The following is a 21045-nucleotide window of genomic DNA, read 5'->3' as shown; positions in this document are numbered from 1 at the left end:
AAAGTACATGTAGATAAGGTTTGTCATAGATGAGGGTTAAATAATGAGATATTAGACACATTTAAAATGACGTTTGCAAGCAAACGTAAACGCAGTACGTACGTATAAGGAAATAGCGTTGTCATCACTGCGCATGCTCCGAACGTTATTGGGTTTCTGTCGTTTACGTGCGCCATGATAACGTACGTTATTCGGTGAGTTTAACGTTCGTAATGTTTACGTACGCTAAGAAATAACGTTGTTTAGCATGGCGGCATCCGTGGCTCTCGCTTTAGCGTGAATTGTCGTCATGGCAACGCTTTCGCTGTCCGCAAGTAACTATGGAAATGAGCCTTCGCTTCATCTGAACTCTCCCGAAATGTTAGTTATCGGCAAATAGCATGTCCACTTTCTGAGATCGTTCGGCAATTCCGGCGTGCCTAAACGAGACGCGTCCGCATACCAACAACGGGATGGTTGCTAATGAACTGCATTGGCTTGGATACGTTTGGCACGAGGTACCAGACGGCCCCCTGTCTTTAACGTCTTCCTTTTGTTTGCGTCCCTGCACGTTAAACTAAACGTCTTGAAGGGACGCGCACCGTAACTTTCCGCAACGGTGCTTGCGTTTAACGTAGATAAGGCGAAAACCGTTATTCCAAAACCTTATAGAAGCTTAGCATACGTTTTAAGAACAGCATTTGGGATTTTGTCTGGTCCTGGGCTTTTCTTATTGTTGAAATTTAGTAACAGGTTTAGCACACTGGCCGGTGTTACAATTTGAAGTCCCACAAATATGTCAGAAGATTCAAAGTACGGTAGGTTATCATGGCCTACCGTAAAAATTGATTGAAAGTATTTAATTAAGTTGTTGGCTCTTGCTTCATTTTCTTCCCGCGCAGTTTCGGTGCTTGTGTTAGATTTTGGCAAGAGGTACTTCCAGAATTTACGAGGAGAGGACATGATAAAGTTACCGAGAGTGTTTTGAAAGTAATTGCCTTTAGCTGCCTTTATTTTAGCTTTCATTGGGCTTATGGCTAGAGCGAGCTTTTGTTTGAAGTTTGCCTGAGAATTCTTTTTCAAAGTGTTTCGCAGCCTTTTCACCTCCCGTTTCGCGTGGGTGATTCCACGTGTAATCCAAGGATTGCGTTTGTTTCTTTTCTTTGTTCGTGTAGGCACATAGCTGCGAATGCAGTAGAAAGTAATGGATTTAAGCCTTTGCTTGAGTACTTCTACACCACTATTGGAAACGCTGGCTAGTTGTTCGAAAGCGCTCAGTTCATGAAACAGATGCTCCGTTATGCTGTTATCGCTAGCTCTGCTGAAGTATAGAAAAGTGGTGATAGTTGTTGCGGTAAACTAGTGCCTTGGATAGGGAGGTAGCATAGACTTGTTTTGTGGTCCGAAGTAATGGTAACCGATACAGTGGCTCTTGCATGACGAGAGATTGCTCCCTACTTTTCCATAATATTACTTAATTTATCCTACTATAGCTTAAGGCAATCCATTTTTAAATAAATGTGAACTGATATTGGAACCCGTTCTCGTCCAGTTAAATTTTCAGCCTGTCATATATTTTTCCAACATTGAATAACGTCAACAAAACCTCGTTCGGCAGAGTTCAGATAATAGAGACGTTCTTTCGAAGTGTAACGATGCGTCAGCAAAGCCATCAGCAGTGACGGCTTCCTCAGGTTAGATGCATAAAGATATTTTTGTGCGTGCATTCTATTATCTCTGTATAATCGTCATCTGTTTAACTGCTCATCGAAGTTTGCGTCGCGGCTGCTTGTATGTATTTGTGACTCTTTTTACAAACTAAATTGTGGTGCGACTTGCCTTTGCCTTGTATATTTATATGTTCGTCTGTAAATAGGACTGTGTGTTGTGGATTTTTGGTCTTCTGACGTTGTTTCTTTTATTTTATTTTTCTACATATTCATTTTTCTATCGATGTTTCTGCTATGCGAAAAGAAGTCGCCGTCACCCTTATAGGGTGACTACATCTCTTTCTTTTATTTTCATTTCGATGAAAAAGAAATGCTGCACAGGGAACTGGAAATCTGTCATCGCTATAAGTTTGCACGGGGTGTGCTTATTTCAGACGGATCGTTGCATGCAATAACAACTTTCATGGGATCAGAGCAGGAACTTGCTCACATTATATTGCTGCAAGTCCTGCTGCTGTCATTGCAGTCTGTGTTATCTCGAAGCGATTTTGCTGAATAAAGTACAAAGTACATCGTCCCTTCGACGTTGGTCTATGAGTGCGTATAGTGGTGGTACAACTTTCTCTACGAATAGTATACGTGACTTCATTCTCCTAACCCGCCTTGGTTGCTTAGTGGCTGTGGGGTTTGGGATGCTAAGCACGAGGTCGCGGGACTGAATCCCGGCCACGGCAGTTGCATTTCGCTGGAGGCGAAATGCTCAAACGCCCGCGTACTTAGATTTAGGCGCACGTTAAAAAAATCCAGGTAGTCATAATTATCCCGGAGTCCCCCACTACGGCATGCCTCATAATCAGGTCGTGGTTCTGGCAAGTAAAATCCCATAATTTAATTTTAGCTTCATTCTCCTTTTTTTTTTTTTTTTTGCAGAGTTTCGTCGATGTTCAGGAGGTGTTTAGCGTAGACATCTCACATAAGCTCGCATAATGTATGTGTAGACGAGCGACCGTAAGCAAAATTAAAACGCATGACTCGGCTCAGCCTTTAATATTGCCCCTTGGACGTTGGTGTAAGAGTGCGTTTAGCTGGGCTACACCTTATCTCATCAACGGTGTACGTGACTTCATTTTTCTTTTTGCACATTTTTGATCACATCGAGCAAGATTTCTTTGCAAACATTTCGGATAAGGCCATAGAACGTGAGTTGATGGGGGCTAACGTAAATAAATTCGCAGCGCATTTCTCGGGTCGACTCGTTCCGGGCTTTTCGAGACCAAGAGGGGGGAAGAAAACAAAACACATCAAAGAAATGTTGAACCGCTCTTACGGCCACCTCTGTTGAATACCTTCTTCGTCTTTTTTTCTTTCTTTAGAGAGCGCAACAATAACGACCTAAATCGCAGGTTATCGATACAGCAGTCGCCTATACTTTTTCGACCGGAGCGAGAGTGCCAGGTCGAACAGAGGAGACGGCTCGGCGCCTTGGCCCGGAAATGGGTCACGCTTAATCTTTGGCATTAGACCTCGAGAGATCCGCGACGTCCGCACCCGTTTCTCGGCAGCAGCTAAGCCGAGGCTGTTGGTCGGCTTTGTGTGTCGGTGATCTATGTAGCACCGCTCGCTTTCAGCCCTTAATGCGGCTCGTTGACGGTGACGCGTCTGGTTTAGACGTTCCTTTGGGTATAAACGTTGATATAAACATTACTTATCGGCTCGCGAGCACCTCTATAGCGTGTGCCCGCCGATGCAGCAGCAAGTCGCGAACTATTCCGAACAGCTCCTGGGAGACGGCCGCTTTTGGTTCGTTGTCCGTGATTGCACTGCGTGTCTAATGCCTAAACCTGTCTGCTTAGTAAATGAGACAGAAAGTAAAGCATTCACTAGAGGGCCCTTATTACTACACATATTGTATCTACGCGGCTGTTTCTGCAATGGAGAAGAAAAATTGATCGTAGTTTTTCAGTTTCAAGGGCAGAAAATTTCGTTTGGTCTTAACAATGCATGGCGCAGGGCATTCATAACTGGTGAAATTGTTGCGGCTGTTAATTGCTCGGTTCCCAAGAGGCCGTTGTTCTTATACAGGGCAAGTCAACAGCTGCGCAATCGCTTGCTATACTAGACCTGCATGGTGTCGCTATGTCACTTCTGCATGTATGTAATGACTCTGCGCACCACGTCTCTGTAATCGCTAGGCATCCGGACACGTGGGGTCACGGACCTAGGGGCCAGTTTGAAATTGACCGGGTTGTGCAAAGGTTGTAACTTTGGCTGCTTTTTTTAGACGATGTTGGGCATGGCTTTTGTGAGACTCACCACGCCAGCTGTGACGTATGGCAACTGGTCCACTAAGATTCAATTGGTCCGTGATTCCTAACCAATCCAGCGCCAAAGGTAAGCCGGCGCCACCCGTTCTTTAGAGCGCAGCTTTCGGGCGCCTTATTCTTCGGCGAGCGTCGGCGCTGGTGGCGGCGTAACCGAGCGAACGAGCACAGCGAAATATATAAGAGCGAACGCGGAGCGGCAGATGAAAGACGCGAGCCGCGAACGGCGGAGGCCAATGAGAGCGTTCCGTTCAGTGACGTACGCGCGGGAAACTGGTTCATGCGGACCCGCCCGACCACTCGATGCGTACTAGTGTCTGATCTCAGCTGGACGGTTCGTTTCATACTATCGTCTGCCCACGTCAGCGCTCGCTCGCGCTTGTTTGGTTTGCTTTGTTTGGTCTCCTTCGCGCTTCGATTGTCATAGTTTGCGATTGTTTTGCAATCTGATTGCGTGCTCGACGTGAATTGTGTAGTACTATCTGGAAGCCACGTGACACCAGCGATTACACTGGAACCTTCGACGAGTCATGTATAAAAGCCGGCGCACTTGACCGGCAGATCAGATTTTCGATGATTGCTGACTCTGCTGCATGTCTCTCTCAAACTTTTTGCCTCAATATATCGCGAAATGAAACACGTATAGAGCTGCGCTCAAATTTCACATTAGGGACTGTCGTAATCGTCGGTGAATTTTCTTTTATATATATTTTGAGTTATCTTTCGCAGTCCAAGGAAAGGACAGGTGAACCTGTGTATGAGCACCCCACCGACGTCTACACGCCGAAAATAATAAAACCAAGCAAGGTATTTCAGAGCAATATACAAATTGACAAACATTTAATTGTAGCAAAATAGGCGATACGAAAAACGGAACTAGAGCACAAATGCATGGAAATGCACATCAACACCCGTCGTGGTTGCTAAGTGGCTATTGTGTTGGGCTGATAAGCACGAGCTCGCGGAATTGAATCCCGGCCATGGCGGCCGCATTTCGATGATATTGAAATGCAAGAACCCCGTGTACTTAGATTTAGGTGCACGTTAAAGAACCCCAGGTAGTCGAAATTTTCGGAAACCCCCGCTACGGCGTGCCTCATAATCAGATCGTGGTTCTCGAATTTTATTTTCAAATTTTAGTTTATTTACTAGAGAATACGCTGGCAGGTCCGCAGGCCTAAAATCCGTCAAAACGGCTGGACGCGGCCCAGGTAACCATCACGTGGCAACAGCTATACAAGGTGGACAGGTAGAGACTAAGATACGCCGTTACAAAGGTAAAAATGAAAGCATGCAGATTATAATACTTAATGCAACATATTAATAAATCACACAAATACACTTGAAATACCATGCACTTGGTAGTGGGTATGCAAATTACAACACATAGTACAACATATTTATCACTAACAAAAATACACTGAAAATGCGGCAAAGAAAATGTTGAGGCACGTGAAATCTCATAATTTAATGGACAACAACAAAACTCCACCATAAGAAAGAAAGAAAGAAAGAAGGAAGGAAAGGAACCGACACAATAACATCAGAATTACATTTAATCTGTGTACTCTGTTAATAACGGGAAATGTAAACAACCTTCCTAAACTTTCTAACTTAACCTATCTCTTCCGAACGAGATTTATTAACGTGGGAACTGCTATTACCATCTCCGCGCTTAGTTTGTTTCGACAGAAAAAGTCACTCTCCCTTACCTCTTTCTTTCTTTTCTTCTTTCTTTTTTGCTCCCTCTCTCTTACTATTTTCTTTTTTCATATTTGCACAAACTTTACTGGCGAGTCGCCGCAGCAACGGCTCCTTCGTTCAAACGCTAGACGCGCGGCGACTTCAAAGACCCTCTGTTATCGCGGTATCCTCCTTCGGCGCGCCATTGTGTGTGTGGCCAGTCCCCTCCCCAAGGCCCCTCCATCAATTTCCGCCTTGCTTCCCTCCGCCTTTACTTCGGTATATACTTAGCCGCCCGCGGCACCCCGGGCCTCCCGAACAGAATGTCGCGCGGCTCGCGCCGCGTCCCCAAACGGCGCCGCCCAATTAGTCCGCCGGGCGCCCAGAGAGAATGCCGCGGCTGCCTGCATTTGCGCGGCTTCGCCATCAACAACGCGCCGTCAGCTCGATTGTCGCGCAATCGTACACTGTGCGCACACTCCGGCGGAGCTCCCTACGCAACGATTTGCTCTCTCTCTCTCTCGCTCTCTTGCTCTGTGCGCGGAGCCGCTGGAAGAAGAAGCGGCGCAGTATGTAGAGCGTGCTCTGAACGGGAGCTGCTGCTGCCTAAGGAGCGTCTGCCTTCGTGTGCATGCGCGTCCGCGAGCGACTTTCACGTGCTCTTTTTGCCGCCACTCAGCTCTAAGTACGCCTTCCACTCGTTTTCAAGACGGCGCAAAAAAAAAAAAAAAAGAACACTTCCCGAGACTGTGTGGGAGGTAGTCGTGGTCGGCGCAGGCCGTTTTTTCGGCCGGTTAGGCGGACGTTGCGTGCGCCTCTTTGCTTGTGGCGCGACAGAGGAGATTAGAGTGGCGGGAGGTGACTGCTGCACTGCGAGAAAATGCCACAGCGGCGTCTGCCGCCGTTTGTGCCGCTTCTCCATTGGCGTCAAGCGGAGAAAAGCTCGGGAAACGGGACAGCCGTTCCCCCGCTAAAATCAACGGAGCGTGGAGAACGCGGCTGGCTTATGACGCTGACTACAGTCGTCGCTGCGTCCTAAGTAGCCGACGTTAGGGACGGTGATGATGGTTACGACGACGATGACTGGCAGCTGCAGTATTGAAGCGTTTCATCCGCTTTATCGTTGCACTTCCCTGTTTGCCGCCGAACCCTGAGGGCCCGGGAGCAGTCGGCCTGACTAGCTGGCGAGAAACAATATGTGCTGTTTGTTCAGCCTGGCACTCGGCGAAACAAGCAAGAAGAAAATGCCATCCATACGAGTAGGTCGAAGCAATGTCGTGACAAAGCCTGAACAGAAATCTCCGTTATGTGTATGTTTGTGCGTGTGCGCGGACGTGTGAGCGGCGCGACGTGTGTATGTGACGCGCGTCTTTGTGTGTGTGTGTGTGTGTGTGTGTGTGTGTGTGTGTGTCTGTGTGTGTGTGTGTGTGTGTGTGTGTGTGTGTGTGTGTGTGTGTGTGTGTGTGTGTGTGTGTGTGTGTGTGTGTGTGTGTGTGTGTGTGTGTGTGTGTGTGTGTGTGTGTGTGTGTGTGTGTGTGTGTTAAATCTCGCGCAGATGTCGGTAGGTAAAGACGGTTTTTGTTTGTTGGTTCTCCTTTGTCATAGAAGTCCCATGGAAACAGTGTTGCTACAGAACTGCTTCCACGAGATTGCTTTTACTTTTTTTCCCGTGTTCCAAGTCATGTTGCAGTAATTTGAAAACGGCATCTAAATTTGTACAAATGTGCTCCTCTGCTCATATAACTTACCATAATGCGTGTTAGCGGCCGAAGGCGGCTAAGACACTGCTTGCATTATTTTAAAATTATGGTGTTTCGCGTGCCAACACCACTTTCTCATTATGAGGCACGCCGTAGTGAGGACTCCGGAAATTTTGACCACCTGGAGTTCTTTAACGTGCCCCTAAACCTAAGCACATGAGTGTTTTCGCATTTCACCCCCATCGAAATGCGGCCGCCGTGGCCGGGATTCAATCCCATGGACGACCTCGTGCTCAGCAGCCTAACACCATAGCCACTGAGCAACCACGGCGGGTTGCTTGCATTATTTGCAGCCCGTGTCGTATACTTGTCCGTAAACATTGAATGTTAGATGAACGACATCATCACCAAAACACATATATCAGACCCGAAAGTGGAGCGAAAATAACTTTGCCGCACGCATTCACGCTTACTACAGTGTCTATTATTAGTGCACGTCGTACAAAGCGCATGCGTTATATGCATATGGTCATACGCGTGGGGTTATGTGCGTCGGGCACGTGCCAAACGGCATCTGCATCTGCATATGCGTCATATATGGTGTAACAACAGCGGAAATAACCGCTAGCATCAGAAGCACGTAAAGTTAGCGCAGGGTCTCGTATGTCGTGACAGAAGCAGCCGTGTGGAAATGTATATGTACAGGCGAAATCCGGTAAGCCTTCGCGGATGCCCACTTTCAGCGCACACAACGACCCCAGGTATCAACGCCCCGACGCACATTGCATTCTTGCGAAAGTTCAGGCGTCTGTACGCGTCAGCAATGGTTGGTCGGCTTGAGGGATATTAAGCGGGAATGCTAAATCGGTTTGTATTGCGAAGTAATTGTTACCAGTCAGTACTTTACTTGTTGGACTGGCAAATAGTTGTATCAAAAGTTCATGTTCATTGATTTCCCGGACAATGGTTGACTACTGGTGGAGGAAAAAACAAACAAACGAGTCCTTAAATAATATTTTGATTCGTTACCGCCGGTAATTCAGGGTGACGTCACCCGTGAATTGGAAATTATTTTTCTCGTATTATGGCCAATATTAGCAGAAAGAAATACGCATTTTCTAAATTTGCAATGTTGAGCTTCTGGTTCCTTCAGAACCCAAAGATCGTTTTTTTTTCTTATTGGCAAACACTTAACTACACTTGGTTACACACTGTCAATGTCCATGACGCCGCGCGACGAGCTGGTTGAGGATGCTCTCAGTTCGGTTAATTAATTTACTGCATCTACTTTCATGCTTACCTCTTTTCTGGCCTACCAGCCTTTTCGCAGGATAAGAGCGGACACTTTGCTATTGTAGAAGCGAAATTGCAAGTATGTAGCTGAAGTTAATATTTATTTATTTATTTATTTATTTATTTATTTATTTATTTATTACAGGACCTACAGCGCCAGTGTGGCATTACAGGGGGGGGGGGGGGGGGTCAAATAGTATATACAACAAACAGCACAAGTCATTTCATAATAAATGCAAAATAGTTTACGGCACAACATATACATCCTGAGAAGCACAACTTCAATCAATAACAGAATATGTTATCTTAACGAAGAAAAAGAAAGACACATCGTTAGACAGCATTGGTCTTGAGAGCACAACTTAATTCATCAAAAGAACATCTTATAACAAGGAAGAAAAAAAATGCATCATTAGACAGAATTGTTACAGAGTCCTGCGGTAACCTGTTCCAGTTCGAAATCGTCCTGGGGAAAAAAGACATTCTTAGCATTTCGGTTTTCCATTTTATTTCTCTTACCTTATTCACATGATCTAGACGTAAAGATACATAATCGGGCTTAAGTATGTACTTATCCCGTTCAATACCAGTTCTAGAATGAAATATGTTATGAAAGAACTTTAAGCTGAGTGATTTTCTTCGTTCCTCTAATAGTTCCCAGCCAAGATTCTCTTTCGCACGTGATACGCTGAAATGCCTAGAGTAATTACGGAACACAAAACGAGCCGCTAAATTTTGCACTCGTTCTAACTTCTGCATGTCAACCTTTAGCCAAGGGTCCCATACAGTGCAAGCATAATCGAGGGCAGATCTAACATTCGTAATATACAGGAGTTGCTTAGTTCCCGAAGGAAAATGTTTTGCATTTCGTCGCAAGAAACCTAGTACCCTACACGCCTTGGCTGAAACGTATTCAATATGTCGGTGCCATGACAGATTGGAGGTCAAAAAAACACCAAGATATTTGAACTCGGATACAGATGACAGCTGTTGAGTGCTTATCTTGTATTTAAATTGATGAGGAGCACGTTTTCTTGTGAAAAACAGGTGAACAGATTTCGCGCAGTGTTCGCGCTTAAATGAACGCTAAAGAGAGGCAATAAATCAGTCTACACTGATGGCATGTCTGTTCAAAACTCTGTTTTCACCAGTTTCCGGGTAAGAGGCGATTAATTGCTTGTGGAGAAAACGAAGGGTAAACTGCCGCGTTCTTTCTTTAATTTCGTGCCAAATTCTGACGTCACAGGATTTCAAAAGTATATATATATATATATATATATATATATATATATATATATATATATATATATATATATATATATATATATATATATATATATATAATGTGTGTGTGTGTTTCAACACGAAGTAATAATGAAATAATTGTTTTTGATTAGTGAACATTTTAATTATTCCATGAATCGCAAATATGTCAAATACAAGTTGTAGGGCACCTCAAATAACCTCCGAATCAAGCATTTGTTTCGTGCTCAGCGTTGCCTTGTTCTCTTTTTCCCGAGAAAAAACAATTAAGAGCGCGAAACATCCAAAATACGAAATAGATGCGTGCTCACGCGCCGCTACTCAAGCGCTACCAAGCGAATAGCCACAGATACACCGCTTAACTAGCGGCGGCAGCTCGGTACATGGCTTCACGCTACGTGGTGGTCGCGGCATCAAGAGAACACGTCGCTGACGCATTGATAAGCGTAGCGTAGCGGTAGAGGTGGAATTTCGAAGCCGGGAAACCGTGACGGCGCACTTGGGACTGTAATTTTGCGCACTCATCTTGTTCTGTAGATAGGTGGGCCCGTAACGTATGTACCTTTTGTTCTCTTTAGCAACGGAAACCTTGCGCAGCCTACGTCCATCTTATGCCTTTTGGCGGATCTGTACGGCCAGCATACGCTGTTGTCGATCACGTTAATCATTTTTGTTTCACGTGTCAGTGGCTAGATAACAACGGGAGATCTCAACAGTAACATACCAGTGACCTGCTCTTCAAGAAGACAGCCATGCGCTTCACAAATGATCAGACGGCTAAAATGATCCGGACTCTGGGGGCGGCGCACGGCCATAAAAGGGAGGCAGCCAAGCTATAGCGGATGGGGCATTGTGGAGGACGCCCTAGTTCGTGAACCATACTTAGAACGCATGAAGTCCTTTGCGAGACGGGTAGGTTCACAAGAAAGCCACACAGGACTATACGACGATAGTTCAAGAAGCGGAAATGGCTGTTTCAGCAATCTGTGCTGCTAACCCTCATGGTAGTGTGCGCGTCGCCAGTGCGAAGGCCGAAAACTCAAGATCATCAGTGTGGCGGACTTTAGAAAAAGGTCATATGCACCAGTGCCGTTTACATCTTCCTCGAAAACTTGAAGACCGAGATATTGAAAACAGACTTTGCCAATTGGATTTTCACGAAATCTCAAGAAGAACCGGACTTTCTCACTCGTGTGCTTTGGACGGACGATGCACAAGAAACGCACTAGTTAATCTTCGCAACGCGCACTATACTGGAGTGATAGGAATCCCCACGGGCTGGCACAAACACGACACCATTACCAGCAGTCGTTTAATGCGTGGTGCGGTATTTTTGATGGCAACATCATCGGACCCATCTTTTTGACAACATGCTAACGATGCAACGCTACATCAACAACATCCAAGAGGGCCCCGTGAACGATGTCTGTTGCAATGTTCCACTTGCGCACCCTCGGAACATCTGGTTTGAACACGATGGTGCCCCTGCGAATAGTAGCAGCCAGTCTCGAGCGTGGCTCGACAATCTTTTTCCTGGACAGTGGATTGGCCGGCATGGACTTCTACCCTGGCCTGCAAGGTCACCGGACATGACACCGCTAGATTTATTTTTGTGTGGCTACGTGAAAGATCGCGTATATAGCAGCGAAACTACCATATCAAACGCCAGAGGCAAAAAATAAGCAAAGTCTACCGCGAGATTACAACGTCCTTGGTTAAAGGTGCAACAGCACAAGTGTCGGAAAGAAGCAAGTACTCAATTGCTTCAGACGGTGACGTCTTTGAGCACGCGCTATAAGTGGCAGTGGAAAATAACCGCTCGAAACTGGTGTAAAACGTGACTGTTTAACGCACTTTCACGATGTCACCATATATCCTTAAATAAAAAAAAAGCTTGCGACAAAGGTAGAAATAGGTAAAAAAACCTGCTTTGTATTGCCTTTGTTCCTGAGTTCAAGTGACAGAAAGGGTAAATGGCTAAACCAGTTGCTCTCTTGGATGTTTCTTTGTGGGCGGCTGAGACGCCTTACGTGCTTTTGGTTTATTTTTTTATTGAAATAAACTCCTGAGCAGCTCTTTTCTGTTGTTTCGAGTGCTGTCCTTTTTTTTTTTCGGGCTCTTTTGCCCACGTTTATTTTTAAACATTGGTTGAATTTCTTTCGTATAGCTTTGTTTCATGATACGCGAAGGTTGAAGCAATCCCGAGTGCCTCATGATCGAGCACAACATTCTTGCGTCTGCAGGTGCTGACGCTTATCGTACCACGCTAGTTAGGTATCGAATCCTCTCCAGTCGTCCTACATGACGAAGCCTTGTACGATGCAGCGATAAGCGAATGCAGCCGTATATCTTTCAAAGGTTGCTTGGAGACCCTTGAGCAGTGGCGCGCTGAGCGCGCATCTACTTGATATTTCGCGTATTTCGCGGGGTTTTGTTTATCCTTGGACAAAATAATGAGGCACACTTCAGCAGGAAATAAATGCTTGATTTGGAGGTTATTTAATGTATCTTACAACTTTGGGGAATGCTTGCGATTCAAGCAATAATTAAAAAATTCACTAATTAAAATCAATGGATACTTGGTGATGGAAAAAATATTGGATGTAAGTACACATGACTGCCGCTACTATGCAATCGGTAGAATTTCTCTAGAGCTGCTGTTCTTTATATATATATGTATACACGACGGGTCTGATTGTCATATTGTGGTTATGGCGAGTAAAACCTGAAATATTAATTTACTATTTAATTTAATCTTCTGGCTAATCAAGGCACTTCCTACGGTAATAATGTCTTTTTCTTTGTTTATGTTATTCTGCAAAAGAAATTCTCATGTGATTCTGCAAATATTCCTGTTTAACGTTCCTTTAAGATATTCGCTGCAGAGTTCATAGCCGGACAGTTCCAGTGCTCCACATCAACGGTTTTTTCTTTTTATTTTTTGATCAGCGAGATGTTAGCTGTTAGCCGTAGTGTTAGTGACACGAGTGCAGGGTCACTCGCAGATGCGAGGCCTCCTCTGGCAAAATAAACCCTGTCGGTTCCGCACACAGGCTTTTAGATTATTTAATCAACATTCTTGGTGTTTCAGTGCCATTTACCGCGGTCTGATTATGATGCACGTCGTATAGCGGAGGACGGCGAATTAATTTTGACCAGCTATAGGGTAAATGTGCCCTTGTACATTGAAGTACACGAGTGTTTTGCGCATTTCTTCTCCTTCGAAAAAGCGGCCATGATTGAAGCCACGGCCTCGAGCTCAGCTGCACAACGACATCACCACTGCAGGGGCCACCCCGCGGCGGGCGGTTGCACGCACGCGCGTGCAAAGCTTTTGTCTACGCAAGCTGTCAGTCAACGCCTTCCTTTCGACACCGAAGCGCTGGCGCGACCGAATGAGATGTTCCGCACGCACAGATGTATATTTACTTTTTTTTTTTTTTTAGCAGACAACACTTTCAACCAGCTCCTATATGAAGTGACAACTAAGCATTGTCTGGTCCGCGCAAACAGCTCTTCTCCGTAAGGAGGGGAGGCGCACATATGCTGTACTTCCATGCTACTACAGTGTTGCTGTGACTCAAACTATTTGCGCATATTTAAAAAGTGATGCAAAATAATAAACCGTTCGTTACCTTTACGCCTACGCCTGCAATAGTTTGTGCGGAGGAATTGGCTTTCTGCAGTGAGCTCAACCGCTGGGGCGACCGGCCCTCGCTGGGAGATTTAATGAAGCATGATTATCGCACATCAGCTATCATACATCAGATGGCCCCTTTCGGGATCAACGGCCTGTGTGAACACTGTGTGACTACCTTTACACCGTCTGAATTTTATTTACTGTCTGTCTAGCTAACCTGTCATCTAATCGCAAACTGTCATGTGATTAAACTGCCTACCTTTAAGCCCACACACACACGCACGCACGCAAGCACGCACGAAGTTTCAAAAATTTTCAAAATTATTGTTTGCGCTGTCGTGTGTATACACACATGATGATGTTGCTTAAGTTTCATTGAGTGAGTGCCTACTGAAACGTAATCAAGTCTGTGTAGAGAAAAGACTGTTTCATACCATGCGTTTATGAAACGCCGGAGCATTCCTTTTCAAGCAGGGATGAGAGAAAGAGAGAGAACAACTTTAGTGTGTGCCCGGGATGGGATCAAGGGTAGGGGAAGAGGTGGGAGATCCTCTGTCTTATCGCTAAGAACGCGCAGCTAATTTTCTAACCGAAAGGCTTTTAGAACATGAAACATTGTACGGCCAACCATAAAAGAGCCCGTATTTTTCTCGGTCCTGCCGCAACCCCCCCCCCCCTTTCTCCCTCCTCCCTCCGTATTTCCAGCGGATGTTAATTACATCCTTCAGTGCTTCTTGGGACGAGAAAAATCGATGAACTCATTACTCTCTGGATGCAAGCACTTTCAGCGCAGCGGCTCTCACGGGCGGCGGACAAGCGGTACAAGGAGTGCGGTGGTGCAGTTTCCCAAAAGATTTAACCATCCTCGCGCTTCCTTTAGCTCTATGCTTGTCTTCATTAACTTACGAGGCTATGCCGAGAACGGGAATGGATCCATAAGAACCACATATAGTAGATTGCTGTGGCTGCCTAGTGTGCCGTGCAGTACCCGCACGGTAGTAAAGCACGCAGGTTGTAAGTTTATCATTTTTCTAAAATATCGCAGTGTTCAACTTTTCCGTCCAGCCGTACTGCAGGCAAGCGATAAACTGCAGGTGGGCAACGTTTCGTTTCGTGTGTACAATGCGACTAAACCTGATGTGGTAAGCTGTTTACCGCGCAGAAGCAGCGCTTATAAACGAAATCTCCGAAGCAGGGGTATGAAGACAAGTGGTAACATTCCCATAATAAATGCGAGTGACGTTGAAGAGCGCGCATTTTCTCTAAATAAAGTTGACCCGCATAATTATTCCCGTGCGATTTGGAGGATCTGATCAAATGAAAAGAAGGTGATGATGAAGATGAAGAAATGTTGGTGACGAAAAGTTGATCGTATAAAAAAAGGGTTCACTGTATTGACACTTGGAAAAATCATTATCATATGCAGTGTTAACAAAGCCTGAATGCCTCGCGATCTTGTCAAGAGCAAGTCGACCATTGTGCCCGACCACAGTCTCCATCGACAACGCTTGTATAAGTGATTTTGTCTTCGGCTTATATGGGAGTAATCTTGAGCTGTAACCATTGTACTTTCTTTTGCTCTTTTCGCGCTCTTGCATAAGATTATAACGTGCTTTGTAAAATGCTAAAAGATGTCATTGCGACCATTTTGCTGCCCCAGGGTGGGTCGTAATACCAGTCGTTCGAGTTTGAAGAAATTGCGGCCACTTTAGGATTTCCTCGAAGAGACAGAATTATTTAAAGCAAAGGCCAGCTGGGGGCACACCACATCTGGGCTGGTGTACTCTAGCATTCCTCTAAACAGACACAACGACTAGCGCAACTGTCGCACGCACTTTCCATGTCAACATCCGCTGCACTTTCCGTCGCTCTTTCTTTATCACCTCTCCCTTAGAGGGTGATCAATTTCGGCTTGTCTCACGACGTCTTTAGGAACGTTCGACCACGGTCGCGGAGGCCTCCGTGACATTACAGATGACCTCAGAATCGTTGCTCTTAACGGTGGCAACCACGACAGTCCCCGAACGCTGCTGGCAGCGACAGTTGTTCCCTCGCCCAAGTGTGCAGACGTCAGCCTCGGCCCTCAACAATAGGGCGGTCCGGGTCACGGACTGGAAAGCGGTGGCTGGCGAGAGGTCGGCGGCCTGGAGCAAGAAGGCGAACGAGGGGGAAATGGGAAGGGCACGCCCAGCAGAAAGCAGCCCTTTCTCAAAAAAAGAAGAGAGGTAGAAGGAAGGAAGGGATGCCGAGAGGAGGCGGCGCGGCGATCGACCAGCCTCTCGCACTCGGCGAAGACGGAAGCGGCACGCTCAAAGGGGAAACCGACACGCCGCAGCGTGGTACGCTTTCTACGGCATCGCCGCCCCGCAGGATGTGTCCTTGACGCTTGTTTTTTTGGCGGCGCCGTTTTACGACTGGGTTCTTGACGCTCAGGGATGAAGCCAGCCTGCGTCTGACGTCACGGAGGCACATGGCGGACAAGGAATTTTACGGAGGGTGCCCCTCTATGTGTATTTCGGGAGAAGGGGCGGGGGTGATGCGCCTATCTGTATACAAACTTTCGAGAGAGAGAGAATATTTACGGACTTGGAGTTGACCTTGGATGACCTTGGCGGTCTGTCCTGCGTGTTTAGTTGGTTGGCTGAGCCGCTGTAGTTTCCTTCGTCCCGACTTCTTTCGCCATCATTTTATTAAGGTTGCTTTGTACTGTTTCTTCTTAGCTGCGACGAATTGTGTAGAATGTAGCCATCCTACTTCTGTCTCTCCCACTAGACATGCCACTCAGCGGGAAGCGCCAGCTATTGCTAGCCTGCAATTTGCTATCATTGCGGCAAGCATCGCTTTTTTGTTGCTTCAAGATGCTTGTTTCTTCTTCTTCGTATATGTTGATTTCATTCATTTCTTTTTATTTTCCTTTATGACACATGACTACCTGTCTGGCATGCGAAAGTAACGTAAAGAGGCAAGTGCTGTTCACAAGCTAAGCACCCTGATGTTGCACCTATAAACATGGCAATGACATTTTCCACTCAAAATTTTTCTAGGGACACCCCATACGCACGAGTGCGTCCTCACAGCAATAACTGATCCTAAAAACATCACAAAAATGTTAAGCGCACAACCAGACGAAGATGGGGAAACTATCAATTATTGAGACCGGGAAAGCAGCATATTCTGCTTTGCGGACCTGAGTAAATTGTTGCAAGTAAGCATTCATGTGTCTCCCGTCTTCCTTCGCCATCCTCGTCTGGTTGTGCGCCTAGAGTTTTTGTCATGTCTAACCAAGACGCCCAAACATACACATTAGTCATACTAAAAAGTTCGCAATGATGACGTATTTCCGGCTTCTTCAGTTACTTCCGCCTCCTGCAGCGAGTAAAAAGGACACCTTCGGCGATCCGCCTCTGTTACGCAAAATTAGCCGCTGCTTGGGCGTAGATTTGGGCACCACCTATTTTGCATCACTTTTCTCAAGGTTGGCATTTCATTTACGTAGTATAGTCCGCAAAGTTCAAGCACCCATCATTATGTCTCATTTCGGAACACGCGCAGTAGGACCGCGATTAGAAAACAAAAATCACGTAGAAACTCCTTTGGGAGTTGTTGAAGTATGCGTAAACATTGTGCCACTTGCTCATCTTCACACAGCATGGTGTCAATATCAATGTTAGGAAACTTGATCCGGCGAGTACAAAGGACAGCGATATAGGAACCCGAACTGGTGCGGACGGCGCCGCAAGGAGCATTGATGACGCAAGCAAAGCAGTGCGGGCGCCAGGTGCGCTGATGACGTTGCAATAATTATTTATTTTTTATATATTTATTTCAGTACCCTCAACGCCCGGAAAGGCGTTAGAGAGGGGGTGAGTACAATGCAAGAAATAGAAACATATACAGGAGTACAGAGTGCAGATTTCTATACAAAGATATTGGTGCTATTAAAAAAAATAAAACCAAGTACAAAAGTACAGAACGCAAGCTTTTGAAGAAAAGTAGTGGTGCTGTTACATCAGGTAGTCAATGAGTGCTAATTTGAAAGATGGAACGTCCACAGCTGAGGCAATGGAAGGGGGAAGGCGGTTCCATTCGCTACAAATTTTTGGCAGAAATGAGTGGAAGAAAACATTAGTGCGACAATAGGGGATGGCTACCTTAAGATGGTGGTCAGTGCGAGATGATACACGGGAAGGCTGCAAAAGAAGTTCGCTTTTTAGTGATGGGCAAAAAAAGAAGATATTGTGAAACAAGGCCAGGCGCGATATTTTTCGACATAGAAGTAGATCTGGCAGTCTAAGATTCGATTTCATTAAGGAAGCGCTAGTTGTACGATGATAGTTAAAGTTAATGAAACGAGCGGAACTGTATTGTACGAATTCGATGAGGTCAATTAAGGTGTGCTGAGCTGGATCCCATATTCCCGACACGTATTCAAGTTCAGGCCTAACTAGAATTTGGTAAAATAACAGTTTTAGATGTAAAGGTGCTTGAGCAAAATTGCCGCGCAAGTATCCGAGAGTATGATTTGCGTTGGCGGTGATGAATTCAATGTGCAAGTTCCATGAGAAGTTGCTGGTTATGTGAACACCAGGATATCTGTATGAAGAAACTTGATCAAGCTGATCTTGGTTAATAATGCAACCAGAAGAAACAGGAGTGTTAGAATGGCCCAATATTTTCATGTTTTTACACTTGTTAGTATTTAAAGTCATTAGCCATTTATCACACCAATTGCAGATCGCGTTAAGGTCAGATAGAAGAATACAAGAATCTTTTGAACTTGTTATTACTCGATACAGAACATAATCGTTAGCAAATAATTTAATACGAGAGCTAATGTTATCAGGAAGGTCATTAATATATACAAGAAACAATAAGGGACCTAAAACAGAGCCTTGCGGAACGCCGGATGTTACCCTGCAAGGAGGTGAGATGCAGTCATTGGCTAGCACAAACTGAGAACGGTTATCAAGGAAGCATTCGATCTACATTTAATGCGCTAATTTTAAGGAAAAGCAGTTGATGGGGAACTTTGTCGAAGGCTTTAGCGAAATCTAAGATAATGCAGTCAATAACAGGTGCGCTGTCCAAGTCGGGAGCAATGCTGCGGGGGAATAATAATAATATTTGGGGTTTTACGTGCCAAAACCACTTTCTGATTATGAGGCACGCCGTAGTGGAAGACTCCGGAAATTTTGACCACCTGGGGTTCTTTAACGTGCACCTAAATCTAAGCACACGGGTGTTTTCGCATTTCGCCCCCATTGAAATGCGGCCGCCGTGGCCGGGATTCGATCCCGCGACCTCGTGCTCAGCAGCCCAACACCATAGCCACTGAGCAACCACGGCGGGTAGCTGCGGGGGAAAGACAGTCGTTGCGTTTCGCAAGAGAAGAATTTGTGGAACCCATATTATAATCGTTATCGCTCTTTAGCGCCTTATCCATCCGCGTCGAACAGTTGCGAACCGTGACCGAACGTACTGAGCCGGTGGCACCGCCGCGCGGTCCGTGCCTTGAAAGCGATATGCGGTGCCGACAAAGAGTACCGACGGCTGATAGCTTCGCTCGCTGTGCTCTCGCCACTTGCTTAGTGTTGAAGAGAGACACGCGGGCCCGTATCTTGAAAGCGACCTGCGAAAGTGGCTGAGTGCGGCTCGTTCTGAGAGCTCCGTGAGCGCTTTCTCGCCGCTTCGTTGGCGTTGAAGCGAGAGGCTGCATGAAGGTGATTTCGCTCGCCACTGCGGGCGCTGTATTGAAAGCGGTCGTCTTACGGAATGGATGGACGGATGGTTTTTCTCGTTGGATAAGCACAGAAATTCTCACGCATTTCAAACGAATCAGAACAACTCGAACGCAAGCGCATAAAGAGCGGTATTTTGTATTTAGATCTAATATTGCGTTATATATTACGCGTTTCATTATTTTCACTCTGCATTGATGTCATTTCTGTACCTCGAGAGTGCTCGTCTCATGACTGTAGTGGCTCGCCTACAAGCTTGTTGCGCTTATGCAAGCGGAATATTTCGTTTTTGTTCCACTACATTCCCACAATGGTTTCTCTAAATTTGAACAGCTCCAGAAGGACGGTAACGGTAGGACCCACATAGCACGCGTCCTTTTTCTGTTTTATTCCTTATTTTGGTGGCGCTCGTACTTCAATATGGTCAGCTAGCAAGCCCCGATTCTGACATTATGAAATGTATGTATGTATGTATGTATGTATGTATGTATGTATGTATGTATGTATGTATGTATGTATGTATGTATGTATGTATGTATGTATGTATGTATGTATGTATGTATGTATGTATGTTCTCAATAATGTAACAGGAAAATTACGCCCTCTTGCTTCAGCTCTAAGTTGTATCGCGACAAGATGAAGTCTTGTTGCAACCTTACTGCCATTGTTATTGCAACTACCTTCAGTCGAAGTCACTTGGTTTGGCTTTTCGCCGACTGGGTTGCCTAATTTGCATTTTACTTCTCGGCGACCGTTAATATTGCACTGCGACAGCGCTCTGTATTTAGCAGATGTCTTTCTACCCTTTTATAAGCATTTCCGGCCGCAACGCTTGTTATATCTTAGCACGAGATCGCGAGATCGAATCCCGGCCGCGGCGGCCGCATTTCGATGGGGGTGAAATGCGAAAACACCCGTGTACATAGATTGAGGTGCACGTTGAAGAACCCCAGGGGGTCGAAATTTCCGGAGTCCTCCACTACGGCGTGCCTCATAATCAGAAAGGGGTTTTGGTACGCTAAACCCCATAATTTAATTGTTTTTAAAGATCAAGTTACCTTCGTTTTTTAAAAGCCACGTCAGAGGAGGAAAGAAAATTAGGAAGTTGAGGGAACCTAACCCTGTGCGTATCCGCTTGCCCGGAAATTAGATAACGGCAAGGCGTTCTGTGATTGCCTATCACGCAAGAGTACATTGTTGCAAGTAAGTGACCCTCTTTAGAAGCCCTACCCAGCAGCCGCAGTGTGGAAGTGCTCGTAAAACGGCTCATAAAAAACTCGTAGTATGCGCGCGCTTTGCCAGTTACGCCTCATAAAACTCGCTTTCTTTCTTTCTTTTTTTTATTTCATCGTGAAATCCGGTGATCGTGTCGACTTTCTACCTTCTCCCTTGTGTAAGTGAACAGTGCTACAGTGTTTCAGTTACTGTTTTTTTTTTCTTGTACAAATCTCCGGCGGGCTGAGATTTTGTTTTGGATATGTTGCGCACGACCGCTGGCACTACGTGCCAGCATTACGAGGCGCAAGATGGAGTCGTAACGGGAGGATCAGGTTTATTGCGCGCCCGCGGCATTTGTTTCTCTCTTGGTGTCTGTGTGGGTGGTGGACTCTGTATTTAAGGACGAGTTATTTGTCTTTTATGGGTGTCTTCAGACGCTTACATATGCCCAGACATGTTCAGTTTTACCCAGCCAAAAACACCTAATGCAATTGCCACGTGCGTGTGATAACAGTACCAATATGCGTGAAAAGCAGCCAA

This window comes from Dermacentor variabilis, chromosome 3, assembly GCF_050947875.1.
Source record: "Dermacentor variabilis isolate Ectoservices chromosome 3, ASM5094787v1, whole genome shotgun sequence".
NCBI classification, from domain to species: domain Eukaryota; kingdom Metazoa; phylum Arthropoda; class Arachnida; order Ixodida; family Ixodidae; genus Dermacentor; species Dermacentor variabilis.
The sequence above is the reverse complement of the archived record's forward strand: the minus strand, read 5'-3'. Positions refer to the sequence as shown.